This window comes from Sus scrofa, chromosome 13 (assembly GCF_054392235.1).
Source record: "Sus scrofa isolate SSC_HxYL_T2T_F1_AM1 chromosome 13, Sscrofa_HxYL_maternal_Yorkshire_Landrace_v2.0, whole genome shotgun sequence".
Taxonomy (NCBI): domain Eukaryota; kingdom Metazoa; phylum Chordata; class Mammalia; order Artiodactyla; family Suidae; genus Sus; species Sus scrofa.
The window spans coordinates 71,560,223-71,577,390 of record NC_139395.1 but is presented as its reverse complement, the minus strand read 5'-3'; the positions used below and the strand labels follow the sequence as shown (position 1 = coordinate 71,577,390).

General features: G+C 39.6%; 1 protein-coding gene across 38 annotated transcripts in view; it reads right to left on the bottom strand.

Moving 5' to 3' along the window:
- The window catches only part of CHL1 (cell adhesion molecule L1 like), a 229,453-nt gene extending 225,610 nt beyond the window's left edge, over positions 1 to 3,843 (bottom strand). For 13 of the 38 annotated variants that reach the window (XM_021069248.2, XM_084989078.1, XM_084989073.1 and 10 more), the window contains exon 1: positions 3,550 to 3,843. The gene's annotated coding sequence lies outside the window, so the exon portion shown is untranslated. Of the gene's footprint in view, positions 1 to 2,457; positions 2,607 to 3,229; positions 3,284 to 3,549 lie in introns of those variants that run through there. The other 25 variants (XM_021069250.2, XM_084989076.1, XM_021069246.2 and 22 more) reach the window with 3 other exon arrangements.
- Between the last annotated feature and the right edge of the window lie 13,325 nt (positions 3,844 to 17,168).

The following is a 17,168-nucleotide window of genomic DNA, read 5'->3' as shown; positions in this document are numbered from 1 at the left end:
GCTGGGGAATAATGTAATCTTTTCTTTGAAAGAATGCTTAGCACAATATTTTTCCAGGAATGAATGAAAAGAATATTATGCTTTCACTCATTAGCTGTGTTAACTTAGCATATTGTATGTAAATCACCATAATAATTGCATTCTCTTCAGACAGAATTAGTTAGTTAGAATGAAGCTGTAATCAAAATGTTCATAATTGAAAATATAGTATTCTTGGTCTCATTTTGAAAAAATAACAAGGAACACTGAATCAGATATTACAGTACATCACCGAAAACAGCCTTAGTATAGAGACAAACTGGTCCTCTAGATCATACCTTTGCATGTCCATTAGCTCCCCAAATTCAGGACACAACAACTCTCTGGATCTGTCATGGTTTTTTACCATTGCCCTTTGTCCTCAACCTAACTTAAGCTTTGCATGTGCATTCTTGATTACATTTTTAGGGAAAATATAAAACAGTGCAAAGCTAAACTTTGTTTCTAAAATGTATTAGACTCTATGTCACTGCTGGCTGTCATAAATCAAAGGGCAAAATAATTTCCAATAAATGAAACATTAAATGCCAATGCTCCTGGGAGAGAATATGTAAATGATCACATGAATTTCAGGCAAGCTGTCACACTAATTCCTCAAGGTACCTTTTAAAGATGACATATTCACCGTGAAGAAGGGAGTGCTGGTTGCTGTGCAAAAGTCAAACTTGAAGTAATATTCTACTATCTGAATTGATACTCACAGGGCTTCCCCACACTAATTTCTTCAAATCTAATGCCATTAGCCACCCTCTATTATTTAATTTTCTTTTATGGAATTAAAAACGAGTGGAGTCTTACATCAGTCTTAAATCATTACTCTTATCTATAACTCCATTAAAGTGAATCAGGCTAAATTATTTCAACAAAGCAATTTTGGTTTAAACAACTTCCTATCCTCAAAAATTTCAGAGGTAAACTAAAAAATTAAGCCCCTACACAGCAAATATTTTCCTAGGTGAGGTTATTTTATAAAAGCCATAAGGAGCTTTGTGACATCTATCTGGTTTTACTTGCTTCAGATCCATCAAGGCCTGCCAATAATAAAAATAAACAAGTGATCTTTAAAATGAATTTACTACTAGTTCATTTTATGAGATGAATTAACTTAAAGGTAATAAGTAAACTATGTGCAATATCAAATCCTGCCAGACTTGCAATTAGGCACACCGGGTGTATAGTTTGCTCATCACCCATATAACCAAGAGCAGTAATAAACACCTACAGCTTTTTCTTTAAAAGGAAGGACCCATAAGCACATGTGCAATAGAGAACAATCTGGAAAATATAGATTATTCATCACAGTCCTGCACTTCTGCAGTGAAGTGAATACAGACAAGTCCAGATAGAGATTTTAATGAACTGCCCTAGCCAGTACTCACACCTGTCCAGAAATAACTATTTGTCTCCATTTATTCACTGACAATATTCAGGAGCTTGTGAGGAATGATTATATACTGTGTGTTCTGCCATTACTGAAGGTAAATCCATCGCAGCACTTAAGGCCATAAAATGGAAAGCCTCCTTACACACTAGACTCTAGAACCGAGTTAAATTATGAAAGCACAGGGTGGTCCATCACAAAGAGACTGAAATTAAGACAAACCCAACTGCAACATTAGCAAGTGAAAGGAAACATTCTTACACACAAAGCAATAAAATCAACTTTTTTCCTCCCTTAACAATAAGATTCCCCAAATAGCTTTATAAGTGTCTCCTTCCATCCAGCAATCTGCTGCAAACCAGATCTTTTTAGGAGGTGGACTGGCCAGTAATATTAATATCAACTGATAGTCTCCAAAATTAGAAATTAGTTTTTTTTTTCAATAAAAATGCAGAGAAATGAGAACACACCACATCTAAATAAGCGGAGGATTAACTCATACTACAGTAAGGCTACCAGCAACCATAACTTTTAGTGTTTATTACACATCAGACACTGAGCTGAACTGTCTCCTGGGATTATTTCATTCCAGTCGCTCAAAAACCTTCAAAGGGTGGTACCAATAGTATCTCTGTTATTTAAAAACGGGAAACTGAGGCACGAGGTAGTTAAATGGCTCATCCAAAATCACACATCTTTGAGATGAAGGAGCTGGAACCCGTACCCACGTGAGCATGGCAAGAGCCCCTGGCTTGGGTGAGCCCAGGTGGCTCACCAGTTGCCCACCTCCGCGCGCACGCGCAAAATGCCTCTCCACCTCGGGCGTTCCTTGAGCGCGCCACCGCGCTCGCGCGTGCCTAGGGGCTACTTGCCGGCTCTGCGGGCGGGGCTGATCCCCGGTGCTGCTCACCTTGGGCCGAGCCCGGGGTCTCCCTCCCCACCGTGCCGCCCTGCTGTGCCGCTCCACACCTGCCCTCAGCTGCCCACCTCCCACCTCTTCCCCTGCCCGCCTTCCGGCTAAGAGCCCGACCACCCACCCCGGGCTCGCTCCAGGGCGCGGCTCCAGGCATTGGTACCTGAGCCAGCGCAGCAGTGGCTTCTTCGGCTCCCGGTTTTTGGCAGGAATTCCTCAGCCTTGCCCCTGACTGAGAAAGTGAAGCTCACGGCGAGCAAGAAGAGTGGGAATGAACAGGCTAGCGTTCCCCAGCCTCCCAGCTCCAATCCCAGCTCTCCAAATTAATCACTTTCTCCTTGCTCCCTCCCAACACACACACTCAAAAAAAAAAAAAAAAAGGAAGGAAAGAAAAGAAAAGAAAAAGAAAGAAAAGGGGAGGGTGGGTAGAGAGAGGCACAAAGAGGAAGAAGGGACCATTCGTGACTGGCATCCCTAGCTCCCTGAGCTCCGCTACCAGGGAGCCATGGCAACCACGCCCCCGGCCTGTCCCTTAGCCCCTCCATGGTCTGGGGAGGTGGGGTTCCTAACCCTCCCGGTTTTCTCACACCCCAACCTAACTGTCCACAGATTTCCCTTTTCAAGCTGGCAGCCAGTACCGAACCCCACCAGGATATGGAATCCTCCCCTCAGAGTGGGAGCTAGACAGGGGGCGGGGGTGTTGGAGGAAGAGAACTGAGACCCACGACCCAAGAAATGTAGGGGGCAGGGAGGAGTGAACCTAGGACTGGCCCAGCTGGACCTCGCAGTCCCCACTCGGAGGCTGGAATCTCCAGGAGAGTCTGGAATCCTCTCCCCAGAGGGTAGGGACAGCTGTGGGTGAGGGAGGTTGAAGGAAAGACAGAGGGTCAACCTACCCGTGACCAGGCAGAGAAAGTGGGAGCTGGAGGATTCAAGGACCCGGGTTACTCGGTCCGACTGACTGGAACGGTCTGAATCCAGCCTCTGCCGCCAGGGGGCGGGGCTGGGAAAGGGGGTGTCTCTAATCCGTTTAGGATCTGGGACCCTTGTACTTTGGACCAGGCTGGAGCGCTGATCGCGCACCATCTCCGATCCACAATGGGTTGACTCCCTCCTCCAGGGAGCAAACCCTGAATCCTCCTTCCATCCCACTCATAAGAGGGGAGAGCTCCCAGGGAATGAGGCACACGAAAATTGACCCACATCCCTAACACACCTGAGTCGCTTCCTGCACCAGATCCGTTCGGTGGTACTTCCCTTGGGGAAAATTCTCCTCCAGGCTGGCTTGGAGCGAAAGAGGGACGTGCGAGGTCCAGCGGCTCCGGGCAGATACACGGGAGTTTTTTGCCGGTCGCTCCCAGCCGATGTGCACGCGGGGCTGTCAGCGGAGATGCAGCCGCGCCCCTCCCACCGCCGGCAGTGGCTGAGAGGACGCTGGACCTGTTCTGGCTTGCTCTTCGATCCACGCCCTCCTGGCAGAGGCTGGCTCGCGCCTCTCCTCTCCTGGTCTGTTCTGCTCTGCCACCCCTCACCCACGCCGCTTATTTTCCCTCCCTTTGCGCACTCCCACGGGACAGGGAGAGTTACAGGCTTAAGACTTGTATTCCATGGTGAAAAGCAAGAGATGAAAGCAAAACTTTGCTCGCCATTTTCCACATCTATGGTCAAAAGAGGTAGGATCGCTGCACCTTTTATCAGCGAAAGAGCAATTTTAAAGAAACCCCTCCCCTTTCTGATAGTTCCACTCAGTACATTTTCCAGACATGGGTCGCCAGTCTGGTTTTCTCCCAGTGCTGCATATTGGAAGGGTGTGGTGCCCAGGACCTATTAAGCAAAAAATTCTTTTTGCTTTTCCTTCCTCGTTTAGAAGCAAGATGGGGCTTGCTATTTGATTTACAAATGATGCTACTTCTCCAATCTGCCAAATTATTACATACATAAATTTAGGCACTTTCTTCTGTTACCATTTAAAAAATTTTTGTCTTAATACTTAGGGTCTATAATTTTACCATACCATTCCTTAACATTTTGTCCTATTTATTCTGTATTAATTCACTATTATAAAGTAGAAGAAAGCCCTGGGTGTTTATTTCCATTGCAAAGATTATTTCTGATGCCTTATCAATTCCAGTAAAAAATGCAAATTTTATTTTAGGATTCCAAAATTAATCTGAGAATGTTAAAGCCTTTTGAAGTATGAGTGATTTATACACCCCTTTCATCCCCACCCCCCCCGCACAATATTTGCCCCAATATTTTCTAAAATTTTCACACAATACTACTTCGGAAAAAAAAAAATCCTGTTGAATTTAAGTTCTCTTTGATGGAAAGTGAATCACTGACTTTTAATTTTTACTCCACTAAGGCAGAGAGAGTGACCTTACAGTCTGGTTTTGTTCTCATCTAGTGCATTGAACAATGAGGACATTTAGAGCTGTGAGCTACCCTCAGAGTTGGATGCCACTATAGGAAGCAGCAAGAGGGAAGGCAACTCAGGATTCTGCTTCAGAAGCAACTGAATAAAATATTTTGAAAATGAATAAATGGACTTTAAAATTTTAATAATTGCTAACCTTGGAGCCCTGATTCTGTCAGTTCATGTGTGGGCATAGTTCTTACTGACTCCAAGGCAAATTGCAAATGCAAGTGAGGGCAGGATTTGTCCTGAGTTTAAATTGAACTGCTGGAGTAATTTCTTTGCCCAAGGCATCATTATTCACGTGGCATGCTTTCTAAAGGAGAAACAAAGATAGAATATTGAATAAAATTCTGACAGGGAAAATACTGTGTCTGTAGGAAAACATTTCCAAGGTCAAGGAGACACAAAGCCAAGTTGATCTCAGGAGTTTACCACCTTCTGGGTAAACATCTGCTGAGCCAAAGAACTCAGAACTCCCTCCTGACCAAACCAATAGAGTACTCAGAAATATTGCTCTTCTTTTCTCTCTGATGTGTTTGCTTGGCATTTGGATTATTATTAAAAACAAATGTTTACTGAGCACCTACTATTCATCAGTCATTGTTCAAGGTAATCAGGTACAGTGGAAAACTCAACAGGCAAGGCCAGTTACTTGTTTCTAAATCAAAGATATATTGGAGAATACCAAGGCACAATATGTAAAACAAGAAGATGGAATGTCAGTTCATAAATATGGGTTTCTTCTTGAAAAGGAAATAACATACTTCTGAGCCTCTGATACTGCCCATAAATGAGGAAATAGCCCAATAGTAAACCTTACTATTCCTTACTCCGGTCTGTTCCTAGTAAGGACAGCATATACACAAAATACTTTACTCCAGGCAACTACATTTTAAGAAAGAAATGAGAGCGGGAAAAGGTAGATAAGGAATAAAAGGGGGGCAGGGAGAGGAAGGAAAGGAGCCAGACAAGTGATTAACCAAGAAAGGAAAACTATTTGAGAGAAAAGAATGTTTTAGCCAACTAAAGAAAGTCTTTAAAGGAATGCAAAATGGAGGCAGATAAGTTAAAACTTCCACAACCAAGAAACACCCTATAGCTTTACCTCCAAGAATGTGGTCATATTTTAATACATGTTCAAGGGCAGGCAACCAATCTAGGCTTTCCTGTCCCAAGAAATGTATAGCTCCACTACCCCAGCTTCTAGGAAGACTGGAACCTGAGACCAGAAGGCAGCCTTCAGCCAGAATGGATGATTGCTGAAGATACTTTCTGCTGCTGCTTTGAAACCCTCTCTTGGCTTTCTTTCTTCTGTCTGACACTTTATTCAGCCTATTTCCCACTCAACAAACAATCCTAATCTATCAGGCATCACACCTTTGTATGTGGCTGCTGAAGAAAGACTAGATTCTTACGGCATGTGAAAATGTGATTGCATTAGCATTGAAAAGTGTGAATTTCTCTCTCGCAATTCAGGAAGGGCATGTAAAATAAAAATTCAACTCTCAAACCACAAATGAAGGGGAGAAAAAGGAGTTCTTTCATGAATAGAAGCAGAAGGTGAGAGAGATAGTCCAGTTGTCTGGAAAAAAGAGAAAAGGTGTTAAAAGCCAGGGTATTTTTCAGCTTTTACTGCTGATTTACTACCTACCCTCAGCCTGAACCATCATTTGGTATCATTCCCAGAGTAGGGCCATTGGAGGAATATTGCCTTTTGGCAAAGCTGAGTAGCTAGTGATATGGCATCGTTCCTAGAAAAATTGTTTAGCAGAAGAGCTGTAGTTTTGGAAATGGCATTTCAGTCTAGCAGTTCAGAATAGTCACAGATCGACAGAGGTTTTCTGGCCAACTGCTGTAATAAAGGAAAGCAGGAGGTTCCACTGAGGGATAAACCCTCAAAGGCAACCTTGGAGCTGCAAAGCAGCCACCTTTGGCTTAGATATTAATAAAGCTAAAGAAGACCATATTAACTCTGAGGAGTTAAAAATGACAGAGTCAATACTCCTTTAACTTGCCCTTTAATGCGAGAACAAAAGGACATGCATTAAATATCAAAGGACAATGATTATGGGATAAAAAAAAAAAGGTAAACTCTTGTATTTCATGAGTGGATCATGAATATTTTGTGATTCAGCCTGAGGAGGTAATGAAACCAGATACTTTTACTGGATTTTAAAAGGGCTAGGTAGGTTTATGGCCATTAATAACATTTTATTTATAGAGCTAAAATAATGCTTATGTTTTATCAAATCCCATGCTTCAAGGCATTTGTTGATTTCTTATGGAGATCAGAAAGAGTTCTTGTCCTCCAATCAGAAATGCCCAACTCTCAAATATGACTCTCAAATTCTCCTATTTGTGATTTGTCCCAAGTCCTGGGTAACCAAGTCTCATCTCAAAAACCTGTGAACTGGGTTATAGGATGAATTTTGTTGGGGAAAAGCTCTAGTTTGGGGAGGATTGGAATTTCATCTAAACTTTCTCCACTTCCAACATACTACTGAATCTTTTTAACCTGGAAGGGACCTGAGATAACATATTCTCCCATAGTTTCTTTTTATGCTTGAGTTGGGTAAGGTTCAGAAACTTTTTCAAGGTTATACCACTGGTTAGTGGCTTAGGAGATATTGAAACATCTCCTAGTGTTTAATCCTGTATCATTTTAGGATATGACAAGCCAGTGATACTTTGGAAGATAATTTTATTTATTCCAGTTCTGCTACAGCAAACAAGACATATGCTGAGTAGTGAGATGGTGAGTGATACCACAAGAATAAGGGCTGATCTTTATAGAAACAGATAGTTCAGCCAAAGTAAAGGTCTTAGTTTTTTCCGTTTTGTCCAATTGATTTTAGACAATAGGTTTTACTACTGTCAGCATGAAGGAAACATGCTAGAGAAAAAGGAAAGAAGCAGTAGGTCTCCTCAATATAAGACCCTGTGGTAGGATGTTGTTTGTTCTCCTTCTTCCCTGAGTGCCACAATTTGTTCTTACTTTTTCATCCTGGGAACATGGCCACCTACCAAAAGATCAGTTTCCCCTATGACCAAGTTTAACCTCAGGGCTAGGTTCTCACCAAAGTGATATAAAATACAGGTGGCACCTTCCATGTTATCTGCTTAATGATAATCTAAATTCACTACCCTTTCTCCTTCCGGCCTGCCTGCAATGGTAGAAGTGTTACATTGAGGATAACAAAAGAATACCCATTAGCCTGAGTCCCTGGATCAGAACCCACTTACTACCATGAACTGGCCTTCTTTCTACTTTGAGCCAATATCTTTTTGGAGTCTCTTTATTATAATTGTTTAGCTTTTCCCCTAACTAATACAATTGTGATCAGAACAGTTTAAGAATAGTAAAGAAAATAGGAGTGGAGGCTACAGTAAACACGGCTGTTTTTTTGTTTGCCTGACATTTATCTGCATTCATAAGCTCAACCAATCCTAGGGAATAACATCCCCCTGTGTTTTATGGCAGAGCTAAGGCTAAGTCCAATAGTTATCTACCTCTGGTCCAGGCGACACAGGCACAACCAACCAATATTTACCATCCCTCTGTCTGTGGTGATCAGAGCAATGAAAGCTATCAGATTCAAAAGGAGTCAATGAGAGTCCTACCTTAGACTTATGTCTGAGCAATCAGAAGAAAAACAGGATTTTTCAGCAGGTATGATGGAAGCTAAGAGAAGGCAACTGCTTCTTATCAACACTTAGGAAAAGCATGCCTGAGAATGAAGGCACCATATGGAAAAGAAAAGGAGAGACAGATACCTGACATTCTTATTTTAAGACCTAAGTCTTCAAGTGAGCTGAAATTCTACCTTTTTATTAAAAGCTGAAACTGGACGACATCTTGACTCTCTGGTTAGGTAAACAGGAAAAAATTTTACATAAAATAGGTTGCATTGGTTTCCTGTTTCTTGTGATCAAAATAATTTTTATTCACTATAAATGCCTAAGATAATTCTCCCAGGATAAGTTGTTTAGTAAAAGTAATGTGCATGGCAAAAATATTCCTTTCATAAGGTCATCCATCTGACTGGTAGGGATTCCCTAAAATACTCTATCCAAAGGATTCCATCTGCACATCCGAGTTCAGCAGGAAAGGACAAAGAAGTCTACTAATGATGCCTGTCATCGTTATTATACGAGAAATGTTTTCATGTGCCATAGGTATTTGTCATTCTTGCTTTATAGCTTTCTTAGTTTAAAGTTTGGTATATATCTAGACATATGGGGACTTTATTTTAAAAAATATATAATAAAATGATGCATTCTTTGGGGGCATATTTTTAACTGTTTTAAAAAGAGCCATAGACCAATTAGTCCTCTCCATGCAGTGTTTTTGGGTCATAATTCGTGCTTTCAATTGACTTCTTTCCTGCAAAATAAACAAATTAATTAGCAGACATGCATTTAAAGCACAAATTGCCAGTATGTGTTACACTGTGTTAACATAAACCATAATTCAATTATTCACAGGCACTGCTTTGGATTTATATTCTTTTGGGGGGTTAAATGAAACTTATCAGTCTATTTCTTTATGTAATTTTTCAGAATATGATAAACAGACAAATGCAATAAGGCATTCAGAACTCCATGCCACAGCACAATCAGCCCACAGCAAGGGATGTGAATCTCCTTTTGTATTGATAAGAAAATTTGCCTTATCACATAGGCATTGGTTCCTCTGTCTTCTACTCCATCTTTTGTGTTTCTCACTCAGCTCATACTAAAACATATAAGGGCACATAACTAGGCAGGAGTTTACATAACCCTTACATTGCCCACATATAGCATTTCCTCCAAACAGGCAAAATTTATCGGCTCATATTCCTTTTCCCAAAGCCTACACCACAGCCACAGCAATGCCAGATCTGAGCCTGTGACCTACACCATATCTGTGACCTACACTACAGCTCACAGCAACCCCAGATCCTTAACTCACTGAGTGAGGCCAGGGATCAGACCAGCATTGTCATGGATATTAGTCAGGTTCATTACCACTGAGCCACAATGGGAACTTCTAGGTGACAATTAATTTAAAGCACAATTATAATTATGCTCAAGGAAATAAAAGACGATATTCTCAAAATGAATATAAAGTTAGGAAACCTAAACAGAGAAATAAAATCTCTAAAAGGAGAACCAAAGGGCAATTATATGTATGAAAAAATGTAATATCTGTAATAAAAAAATTCAATTAACAGCAGTTTGAAGAGGACAAAGAAGAGAATGAGTGAACTGGAAGCTAGATCAATAGAAGTTTTCCAACCTGAAAGAGAGAGAAAAGATTGGAGGGAGAAAAAATAAATAAAGCTTCCAAATTTTTAATTTTTATTTTTTGCTTTTAAGGACCGCACCCACAATATATGGAGGTTCCCAGGCTAGGGGTCTAATGGGAGCTGCTACTGCCAACCTATGACACAGCCACAGCAACGCCAGATCCAAGCCACATCTCAGAACTATACTACAGCTCACGGCAATACCGTATCCTTAACCCACTGAGTGAGGCCGGGAATCGAACCCGCATCCTCATGGATACGCGTCGGGTTCGTTACTGCTGAGCCACAACAGGAACTCCCAAATTTTTAACATGTGTGTAATTGGAGTCCCCAAAGAAGAGAGAAAGATTGGGCATAACAATATATTTGAAGAGATAATGGCAAAAACTTACCAAATGTGATGAAAGTGAGAAATGAATAGATTCAAGAAACTCAGCCGTTCTATAACAGAATAAATACAAAGAAAGCCCCAGCTAGATGCACAGTAACTAAGCTGCTAAAATACAAAGATGAAAAGAAAGCCTTGAAAGAAGACAGAGAGGAAAGCAACACATGACATACAGGTGAGTAGCAAGTTTAAAGTCCTGAAAGAAAAAGTAATAAACCTAGAATTCTAGATCCATTGAAAATATTCTTCACGTGTGAAGGCAAGATAAAGATAGGTCCAGATAAAAGAACGCTAAGGAGAGTGGTCACTGTCAGAGCTTCACTACAAGAAATGTTAAAAGTAGTTTTTAAGGCTGAAGGGAAATGATACCAGATGAAGCTAAGATATTTGAAAAGAAATAAAGAGCCTGGAAATGGAAATACACAAGTAAATATAAAAGACTATTTTTCTTTCAATTTACTTAAAGTATATGTGACTGTTCAAACTAAAAGTCCTAGCTTTTACTTCCAATAAAACTGAGACAATTCTCCCAACTCAAGAGAAAATGCACATTATCATACTACATAAAAATATCATTTCATATAAAGTTATGTTTCAATAATTTATATTTCCTGCACAAAAATAAAACATCTTTCATAATGTAGATTTCACCCAGGGTTTTATTCTTAGCACAACTACAAAAGCCGGCAGAAATTTTACAGAAAAATCAGCCCAATTAGATAAAAATGAGAATCCTCTTTTGAGATCTAAATTTTGCATCATTATCTCTCTAGGAAGAGATCATTAAATTATGATTTAGTCACAGGGCTGTTTACTGATTAGAATGCAGAACACTTAACCATTTGCATTTGAAAACAAAGTGGAATATATATAGCTAGTCCACTTTAAAACAAAAGGACTTAAAATTTATCTAAATTTGAATGAATTACTTAAGAAGTACAAAACAACTATCTGCCCAGTATAGTGTGTTTTTTCTATTATATGTGCTCAAAGGAAAACTGGTTTTGGTGGAAACAGCTAGGATTGATTAATTGATAAAAAAAAAAAGTCTTATACACAAGGTAATTAACAACAATTCCTGAATACCAAACATGTTTTCTTTGCTTTATCTCATGAAAAATACATTTGGGGAGTTCCCGTTGTGGCTCAGTGGGTTAAGGACCCAACATTATCTGTGTGAGGATTCAGGTTCCGTCTCTGGCCTTAATCAGTGGGTTAAGGATCTGGTGTTGCCGCAAGCTGCAGCGCAGGTTGCAGATGTGACTCAATCCTGTGTTGCTGTGGCTGTGAACAGACCTCAGCTGCAGTTTCAAATCATCTCTGGCACAGGAACTTCTACATGTTGCAGCTGTAGCCATAAAAATAAAAATTAAGGGAGTTCCCGTCGTGGCTCGGGGGTTAACGAATCCGACTAGGAACCATGAGGTTGCGGGTTCGATTCCTGGCCTCGCTCTGTGGGTTAAGGATCCCGCGTTGCTGTGAGCTGTGGTGTAGATCAAGGACATGGCTCGGATCCCGAGTTGCTGTGGCTCTAGCATAGGCCGGTGGCTACAGCTCCGATTCGACCCCTAGCCTGGGAACCTCCATATGCCGAGGGAGCTGCCCTAGAAAAGGCAAAAAGACAAAAAAAAAAAAAAAACAAATAAAAAATTAAAAAAAATAAAATAAAAATTAAGAAAAAAAGAAAAAAAAACTTTGGAGACAACTTGTTTTTTATTCTCAAAATTAGACTGATGTTTATTCTAGGACCAACACAATAATTATGAATCAAAAAAATATTTCTCTTGTGGTATTTCATCGAAAATCATATTTTCTTGCATAAAACATTTGGATATTATGAGCAAAAGAAAGATGTTATTTTAAATTTTTTATTATCTAATAACCAGAAATTTGAAAGGATAATGTACAATGCATTTTTGCGAGTGTTCAAGGCACTAATACTACCAGTCCAGTTAAAAAAAGAGGACAAGACATAATAAAATAAGTTTGTTTTATATTCCTAAACATTTCTTTTTATAAAGTGAATACTTGGAGGACATTATGTTTTCAACACACATAAAAATACCACAAATCCAACACACATATAAAAAACACCATTTCCTATTAAATGCTACTCAAATACACTGCAATAAAATTTCTATAAACTTATATTATCTGGCAGCCTAGTTACATCTTTAATTCACACAGCTATTCTGATATTTAGATGCAGTGAAAAAAAAATGCCCACCAAGATATTTAATAAAGCATAATTGTAAACTTTTGAAAAACTTAAAATGTTTTTGAAATAAATTTCATTTTGATAATAAGTTAACATATTTACCAGGGGTACATTTCAAAGCCTTACAGAATAATTCCTACCCAAATGTTTTAAATATCCAAATCTGTTGCCAGATTTTGAAAGTGATAGCTGGCAATTAACTTCTCTGAAAGTTTGTGAATAAAGAGAGGCATATGTTCCACACTTGACAAATTACACACATCCATTATCAGATCTAGAAAAGAAAGGCATTTCCATGCCAACCTTCAACCCTCAACAAGAATTTATTCAAGTCATAACTCTACACTGATGACAGAGCGAACCAACATAAAATGGGGACTTTAACCAAAGGAATTGTTTATAGAAAGGTCAGAAGAGGTTTCCCGTAAAATGCTGTAGAAGCCCAACTGTTTTGTTCTATTTTATACTCAGCGTAATAAACTCCTATCCTTTAAGTTATAGAATTTTCTCACCATCATGTGATCTAATAAGCAAGGTGAAACACGCCTTTGTTGGAATTATTTCAAAGAGAGAAAATAAAATATGTTCTCTGAAATAGTGACTGTGGTTTTGTTCATATCCTTTGGCAAATGAATTAGCCTCCTTGGGAACTGGTAGTTAAATGGCATTCTAGTCGTGGAAAGCATCACCAATTTTGTACTTACTACCAACAGTAGGTGTAATCTTTTATATTTGCTAAAGATGGATGACTTTGTTTGTGCTCTTGAGTCCTCAGAGACTGAACTTCAGTAAAAGGATGCAGAATGTGTTGTTAAATGGGGCATCTTTAGTGCATAATAAAGTCAGAAAAATAACAAGTCTCAAACATGAGCAAACATTGCTTCCGTAAGTAAGCAGAAATAATGGATAGAGAGAAAAAGGGAAAAATGGATTGCATAATGCATACTAAAAATGCTTCATCTTTATTTCACATTTCTTGGGAAATAAATAACTCAATAAAATATGTGATATTTTAGGGTCAAAACAATTAAGTGAACTTAAAAAGATCGTGCAGAGTTTAAAAGAGAAATGACAACTATGTATTGGCACATTATTGACAATCAGATGTACTTGTGAATCTCAGACTTTGCAAGCTTTTCTGAGGCCCTCCCAAGTGAAGAAAATGGTGAAATTTGTTCATGTAAATTATCCTAGGAGAAGGAAAGATCCTGTAATACTACCTGAATCATCATCCCACATACACAAACATAATCTGCACACGGTAAAGGTGAAACATCGTACCTCTCCTTGAACCAGAATTGCTAAGTGTCTAATATTTGGAATACATGGAACTTTAGTTATGTTTTAAAAACCACCTTGGATACCTTAAAGAAGCAATAGTTCCCTTCTGTATCTAACGTTGGAGAGATTCACTGCCTGCCTAACCACCTAATCCTGACCAAGTTATACCCTATGGAGATTTTCAGTATGTGCCATTATAGTGGCACCTTTCATCGCCAGTGTAGCTCTGATAACAGTGCTGCTTGCAGGATACTCAGGAAGTGAATAGAAGCAGAACATTCTGCTGGAAGGCACAGTCAGGATCCTCACCACTCTGCCAGGCCAATGTCAAGGCTCCAAAAACAAAGGGGTCTTTCCTTTTAGAGCTACAGATAACTCATGCCAGGTCAAATGCATTCCCTAAGGCTGATGTGTCTTCCCTCCATGCATCAACACAGTTATAGTCCAGTTTGTCTAAGACCCACATTATTAAGGTCCTTGGTAAATACTGGCTTGGTATAGTAGCTGGCCAAGTTAAAAAACAAATATATTTTATTCTGAGATAAACTATTTAAAATAGCTCCTTGTTCTTTACAATCACAGTTTTCGATCAAAACAAAACCACCAAAGTAGAGCCAAATAAAATGTTTCCATATAAATTGATTGATTCTTATGATGGGAAAAACAGGGGTGATGTTCATATAGAAGCATAATTCAGTAAGATAATCAAGTTCTTCATCATCCCGAAGACTATCTCAGAACTGTAATCAGTTGATTTTGTACTCTAATCTTACAGCAGTGGAGATGACGTGACTGGTATCTACAGTCTTTTTGTCTTATAACAAAGCACTACATGCATTTTTAACCATAAATTAGCCTTGATTTAATAGCACTGAATGTAACCATGGAACAAAGTGATGCAATGAATACATCTTCGTAAAATAAAATTCCTAAATCATTTAATACAAAGAAGTTATATTTCATGAAATGATTAAGTATTTGCTGAATACCTATTACATACCAAAAATAAAAACTCTGAAGTAATACATAGTTCATTCTATTCCTCTTGGAACAACATGTTATGTAAATAGGAAAAACTATGTAATTGGCCTTTGCAAGGGTCAGGCTAGACATGCATATAGGAAAACAGGGATCATTATAAGACTTTAAGTTGTTTTAAGATATTGATTCCATCAAATTACTCCCCTTCTCAAAAATCTAAAATGTCTCCACATCATAAGTAGAAGGAAGTCCACATGCCCTGGCATATTATTCGAGCAATACCCATCATATTCAGTCTTACCAGCACCACTCAAAAGCACAGGAAATATGTTTGTGCCGGGCTGTTCCATAAGCTATAAGGACCACAACTCGCCAGTGTCCTTGAATCACCATGACTCTAGATGAATCATCATGATATGTGTAGCCTTGCTGTAGCAATTATCCTTTCAGTTTTTATTAACAATAATAATGATGATAATAAGGACTAACATTTATTGAAGGTTTATTACATGTTTATCACAGTGCTAAGGCTTAGATGTGCCACCTCCTAATTTGCACTCACAAAACATCTGTCAAGGATATATCATTATTATTTACATTTTGCACCTGAGAAATGAATCATGGAGATGTTATGCAAATTGTCTAAGTTCATAGGAAGTGATGGAGCCACTATTTTATTTTTATTTTTTTTTTTTTGCTATTTCTTGGGCCGCTCCCGCGGCATATGGAGGTTCCCAGGCTAGGGGTTGAATCGGAGCTGCAGCCACCGGCCTACGGCCTACGGCCTAGGCCAGAGCCACAGCAATGCGGGATCCGAGCCGCGTCTGCAACCTACACCACAGCTCACGGCAACGCCGGATCGTTAACCCACTGAGCAAGGGCAGGGACCGAACCCGCAACCTCATGGTCCCTAGTCAGATTCGTTAACCACTGCGCCACGACGGGAACTCCAGGAGCCACTATTTTAACATGAGCCAGTTTGATTTCATAGTAAATAATACATTTTGAAAAACTAAGAGTGGGCTGATATTTTATATCACTCACAGTGGAGAACACAGACTGCTTGGCCAATAGGAAGGCCTTAATGATTATTGAATCAATGTATTTATGGGTATACGGATGGATGGATGGATGGATAGAGGGATGGATGAAGGGACAAATGGAGAGACACTGAGGCAGGAATTAAATCAGGGGTGAGACCTGAGGTCCTTTTAAAGACATGGGGAGGAGTTCCCATCATGGCTCAGTGGTTAACGAATCCGACTAGGAACCATGAGGTTGCGGTTTGATCCCTGCCCTTGCTCAGTGGGTTAAGGATCTGGCGTTTCCATGAGCTGTGGTGTAGGTTGCAGACGCAGCTCAGATCCTGAGTTGCTGTGGCTCTGGCATAGGCCGGTGGCTATAGCTCCGATTAGACCCCTAGCCTGGGAACCTTCATATGCCATGGGAGCGGCCCTAGAAAGGATAAAATGATAAATAAATAAACAAATAAATAAAGACATGGGGAAAATAGGATATTTTGCAGAAAGGGCAGGATTTGAGAACTGAAAGGAATATGAGAAGAAAAGAAGCATGAAAGTAGAAGATGACTTAAACGTTTTAGGCCTAGGAAGCTAAAACTGGCAAGTTAGATGAATCAAGTTTCAGATCAGTTTGGTTTTGGACATACTTTGTTATGAATAAGATATATCCATGGAAAGAAAATCACAGACTTGGAGAATAGATTTGAGGTTGCCAAGGGGGAGGGGGAGAGAGTGGGATGGACTGGGAGCTTGGGGTTAATAGATGAAGACTCTTGCCTTCGGAATGGATTAGCAATGAGGTCCTGCTGTGTAGCACTGGGAACTATGTCTAATCACTTATGATGGAACATGATAATGTGAGAAAAAAGAATGTATACATGTTTGTGCAAGTGGGTCACCATGCTGTACAATAGAAAAAAAAAATAAAAGATTAAAAAAAGAGGGGTAAGGTAAAACTACACATACACACATGAAAAGATATACTCATGGAAGTATCAAATAATCAGAAAGTTGCAAATGTGAGATTCTGAAGTACTAAACCTAAGGATTTTGTTTTGTGTGTTTTGGGGGGTTGCTGAGAATTGCTGCTATATAAGGTCCTCAAGAGTGTGAGTACAGAGAGGGGGAAGGGGTACAGGAATAAATCACATCTACCACCACATTTTATGAATCAGAGAAAGAGAGCCAACAAAGTACATGAAGAATCAAGTATTAAAAAAATAAAAGAAAAACAAAAA